This window comes from Xenopus laevis, chromosome 7L (genome assembly GCF_017654675.1).
Source record: "Xenopus laevis strain J_2021 chromosome 7L, Xenopus_laevis_v10.1, whole genome shotgun sequence".
Taxonomy (NCBI): Eukaryota; Metazoa; Chordata; class Amphibia; order Anura; family Pipidae; genus Xenopus; species Xenopus laevis.
The window spans coordinates 131,124,918-131,130,917 of record NC_054383.1 but is presented as its reverse complement, the minus strand read 5'-3'; positions in this window follow the sequence as shown (position 1 = coordinate 131,130,917).

Here is a 6,000-nt window from a genome sequence, read left to right as displayed (position 1 = left end):
AATCTAGCTGACCTTCTACTTGAAGCTCAAAGGACAAGGCTAAAATTGTCTTATTTTGGACATATTATGAGTTACAGTCCCAGTTCAATTATGCTGGGAAAAGAGCAAGACGTTGATCAGCAGCTAGGTGGATAGGCTCCACCATAACAATCATGAACATGCCATTAAAAGCCTAAAGAACCAAACAGAAGATAGCACTTTCTGTAGAAGAACTATCCATGATGAGAGATTGGTTAGATCCAATGCATTTTGAAGATGTTTTTGATACCAGATATGCCTTTTGTGCCCTTCTCTCGCTTGAATCAAACTAAGAAAGCACAAATAAATTACATAACCAACATAACTTCTTCCCCTCCCAAATTGTTGAAGGCTGTTGGTTTGAGCTAGTTGGTGAGCTCCATGCTTGTTACCAAACCATGAGCACTGAGTAACAATGAATGAATGGGCAAGTTTTGATAATTTATTATATTTTCTATGCCAGTGAACCCCAACCAGTGACTCAAGAGCAACATGTTACTCATCAACCTCTTGGATGTTGCTCTCAGTGGCCTCAAAGCAGGTGCTTATGTTTGGCTTGGAGGCAAGTTTTGGTTGCATTAAAACCAGGTGTGCTGCCGAACAGAGCCTCATGTAGGCTGCCAGTCCACATAGGGACTACCAAATATCCAATCACAACCCTTATTTGACATCCTCTGGGACTTTTTTATGCTCCTCAACTCGTTTTACATTTGAGTGTTGCTCATGGGTAAAAAAGCTTGGGGGCCCCTGCTCTTTGTATCCCATGGACACAGAAATGTATAATTATTCCATCTTGCTTTGTTCCTCAAGCTCTTGTATAATAGCAGGGTCAGACTGGGCCGGCGGGACACCGGGAAAAACCTGGTGGGCCCTGGCTTTCGTGGGACCAGTGTTGGCACATGAATACATGAAACCATCAGGGATCATTAATAGCAAGGTGGAGTTGACTTGGATCCCTGGGGTGTGTCTAAAAGGTCAATATAGGTTCTCATATGATACAGACACAGGAACCAGGCAATTCAGCCAAAACAGAAATCTAACATGTACCAAAAAGGTTAATGGTCTGGTGAAGATCAGGAGACTGTTGCATGACTTCTTCTGCAAATATTATTTATCTTTCTGCTTGACAATGTCCCCTAAGGTTCGTTCCCAGCTCCCCACATGTGCATCATGTGTCCTGGAAAACATTTACATTTATAAAATTACCTGTTGGTCCATATGATTAATGTTTGTTCTGGGAAACATATGCTAAATATATATATATATAGGAATATATAACCAATATAGACAAGTCATCTAAAGGAAGAAGCACAGAATCTAGATTCCATCACAATGGCATATCTTATATCTTCCCTCTGCATCTTCTGGGCACTTATCATGGCAGGTAACATTCATTAAAGGCTACAATCACCTTTAATAATAATATTTTTAATGGAACAAGAGGTGATTTACTTATTTATTGTGGAAAATGACAGCAAAATGCTTATACTTCCAGTAGAGGAGTTTATTTCTTGATGATTCTTGGCTATTTCCTTGTATGCCAAACATAGTCTGACTCATTAATGAACGTAAAGGTAATCTCTTCGCACCTACACTGAGCTCCAGTATCCTGGCTCGGGTGCATTTCATACAAGTTGTACAGGGACCATGGATGCATAGAAGCCCTGGAATTCTCCTGAGAAGGTCTGACTTCCAGAGAAGGTCTTTCTTCCAGAGAAGGTCTTACTTTCAGAGAAGGTCTTACTTCCAGAGAAGTTCTTTCTTCCAGAGAAGGTCTTACTTTCAGAGAAGGTCTTACTTCCAGAGAAGGTCTGACTTCCAGAGAAGGTCTTTCTTCCAGAGAAGGTCTTACTTTCAGAGAAGGTCTTACTTCCAGAGAAGGTTTTTCTTCCAGGCTTCCCTTATAGTGTTGCTTCTTCAGGAACATAACAAAGAAAAATGACAAAGGGATTCATGTTATTTTAATGATAAGATATGATCTGTTTGTCTTTGTTTTTCCTCTTTTAGTGCAGAATCTGAAGTGCAAGCAATGTTTGGAGAACAATTCAGAAACCTGTGAATCACTCTCCACCGTTGAGTGTGGGAACCAGACCGGATGCCTGACTCTTTCAAGCTTAGTGGACTATGGTGAGACCTCATCATGTTCTACAGAAGAACAAACTTAGTACAACAATTGTAACACATCTTAAGGGGGGTGTCGCTGGAAATATTTAGTCTCAGACCCCTCAGTCAGCAGTTTGCCCCCCATTCCCCCCACCATCAGGCTGACATAGCAGCTTGTTATTATAAGCCTCAAAACTTTAACTTCAAAGGGGTAATAAAATACTTTTTTTGTAGACAGTTTGCTGATTCGCTCACATTCAGAGAGACTAAAATTTAGTCAAAAGCCTGGTATTAACAGCCTTAGACATTTAAATATCTTAAAGGAAAACTATACCCCCCAAACAATGTAGGTCTCTATTAAAAGATACTGAGTAAAACAACTCATGTGTAAAACCCTGCTTCATGTAAATGAACCATTATCATAATAATATATTTTTTAGTAGTATGTGCCATTGGGTAATCATAAATAGAAAATTGCCATTTTAAAAAATAAGGGCCGCCCCCTGGGATTGTAAGATTCACTGTGCTCACATACAAACCACATGTAAGGTCACATGAGCCAATTAACAGACAGAGTTCTGCCTTTTGCTTCCTCACTTCTTCCTGTTACAGTTAGAGCTGTAGTATTTCTGGTCAGGTGATCTCTGAGGCAGCACAGATAGAGTCACGAAATGGTGGTTCAAGGCAAGAGATGTAAAAGGGCAATATTCATGTAAATATATATTCCAGTTTGGTAAGATTCTTTAATATGTCATTCAATTTGATATAAACTATCTGTTGCTTAAATATTCATTTTGGGGGTATAGTTTTCCTTTAAATATACACCAGTGCCAACTACCCCCTGGATGCTGTAGAGGGCGGCTGGTACAGGGACCAGCATGTATCAGGGCCCATATGGTAAAATATACTCATCACTTTCATTTCTGTTTGTTTTCCAGATTATGGCACAGTTGAAACAAGTTACCCTATAGAAGGTAAACCAGTTTTTCTTCTCTTGGCTGCACTATGCACAGGTTTTAAGAAAGGGATGAGATGTCTCTCTCTCTCTCTCTCTCTCTCTCTCTCTCTCTCTCTCTCTCTCTCTCTCTCTCTCTCTCTCTCTCTCTCTCTCTCTATATATATAGTGAAAAAAGTAGCCCTTCTTGTAAAATATAAGGATATTATAAGTTACCGAGGAGTTTCATGATCATATAAAAGTACGAGGCCGAAGGCCAAGTGTTTTTATACAGGTCATGGAACTCCGAGGAACTTCTAATATCCTCATATTTTACAACTGGGGGTACTTTATTTATTATAATGCACAAGTTTCAGTGAGTCATGTGACAGAAATGACATCAGAACTCACTGTTTATAACTGATGACATCAGAACTCACCGTTTATAAGGATATAATTTACAGGATATTCATGGCTTTTGTGTATTATATATATATATAAATATATATAGGTACTCTGGTCTTGTTCAATTTTTTTTTAGCCCCCAAGAAGCATTTCACGATATACAAGGGTTGCCAAATGGATATACCTTGTGGCACTTGGGTTTGCTTGAATGGCAATAGCATAAAACTCCAGGCATACATCGAGTGCTGCTCCAGCGAGGAATGTAACACTGATCCATTTTACAGTTAGTAAGCTCCTCTCTCATTCTTAAACAAAAACAACTGCCCCATTTATCAGCAAGTCTTATATGTGCCAGGAACTCTGGAACCCTCTTTATCTCAGTGGTCATCCAAGGATCACTGTTGGGTCTCCAAATCAGTCATGAATATGGCTATTCAAACCACTAAACATAAATTACTGATACTATGTATGGCCCATCAGTTATGTAGCAAGGGTAAACCATGTTAGATCTATTTTGGACTCCACACCTTGGAAGAGTGCACTTGACATGGGAGGAGCCTGAATGAGGAGCAGTTAGTTTAAATGGATACTGTCTTGGGAAAACATGTTTTTTTCAAAACACATCAGTTAATAGTCCTGCTCCAACTGAATTGTGCACTGAAACCCATTTTACAAAAGAGCAAAGAGATTTTGTTATATTCAATTTTGAAATTTGACATGGGGCTAGACATATTGTCAGTTTCCCAGCTGCCCCTATTCATTTGACTTGTGTTCTGATAAACTTCAGTCACTCTTTACTGCTGTACTGCAAGTTGGAGTGATATCACCCCCTCCCCCCCCCAGCAGCCTAACAACAGAACAATGGGAAGATAACCAGATAACAGCTCCCTAACACAAAGATAAGAGCTCCCTGGAAGATCTAAGAACATTAGTATAAAGCCAAGTCCCACTGATACTGATTCAGTTACATTAAGTAGGAGAAATAACAGCCTGCCAGAAAACAGTTCCATCCTAAAGTGTAGGCACAAGTCACACGCCTGGGGCAGCTCGGAAACTGACAATATGTCTAGCCCCATGTCAGATTTCCAAATTGAATATAAAGAAATCTGTTTGCTCTTTTGAAAAATGGATTTCAGTGCATAATTCTGCTGGAGCAGCGCTATTAACTGATGTGTTTTGGAAAAAACATGTTTTCCCATGACAGTATCCCTTTAAGCACTAGCACTTATTGTACAAGTGAGAGATAGGTATGGTGTAGTTAGTGTGAGTGGTCCTGAGCTCTTCCAAAAGGTTGGAACCCCAGATGGTCCCCTGCCGGGGGGGGGGGGGGGGGGGCTCAAGAGAACATGGTAGAGTAGATAACCTTGAAGGTACCACTGTGAGGGCTGGTTGCTGGCATGGATGGTATTAGTATTAATTTAAGTCTGTATCTTCAGTATTAAAAGACATACCTGTTATCCACCAATTATTTTCAAGTTTTAAGAACCACTGGCGCACAGTTTTGTAAAGAACCATGAAGTGTGCATGTACCCTGGTGACCCTTAAAGGAGAACTAAACCCCCCGTGATGTTAAGTCCCCACTGGCCCCCCTCCGTTGTCTTGCCCAAAATTCTGTCCCCTCTTGAAATAGTGACCGCACATGCAGAGTGAGTGTAAATGAGCTCACGGACAACATCTTCTTCTCTTGGGTCTGCTTCCTCCCCTTCGGAAATTTCCGTCTCTTTCGGAGCATGCACAGTTGTCGCAAACCGGAATATTGCTCCAACTGCTCATGCGCCATTACGCCGTTCACTTCACCAAGATTACCGAAGAGAAGAAGATGGCGCCCGTGAGCTCCACTGCACTCGGCATATGCGGTTACTATTTCAAGAGGGGACAGATTTCTGGGGCAAGACTGTGCAGGGGGGAGACAGAGAGGGGGGGGCAACGGAGAGAGGCCAGTGGGGACTTAACATCGCGGGGGTTTAGTGCTACTTTAAAGGAGAACTAAAGCTTAACTAAAGAAGTAGGTAGAAATGTTGCAAATTATGTTTTGTGCTTCTGTACCAGCCCAAGGCAACCACAGCCCTTTGGCAGTAAAGATCTGTGTCTCCAAAGATGCCCCAGTAGCTCCCCATCTTCTTTTCTGCTGATTCACTGCACATGCTCTGTGCTGCTGTCACTTACTGAGCTTAGGGACCCACTCACAATATACAGTACACATAGAATAGAAATCTCACAATATAAGGCTGATTAGTAATTAATACAGATAATTACTACATGGCAGCACAGAAACCAGTGCAATTAGCATCAGAATTTAATAATCAGCAAACCTGTAGCATCAGCTTATATTACAGCCAGGGAAGCTCATTTTCTGCTGGATAATTAGTGACGAGCCCTAAGCTTAGCTGCTCAACAGCCAATCAGAGCCCACTGAGCATGTGAGTGTCACAGACACTTTCCAAGATGGTGACCACCTGTGACAAGTTTGAAGTCCTGGATAATTGCTGTTATTGACAAGCTCAAACTTTAGGCTGGTGCAATAAGGTCACTATATAAAA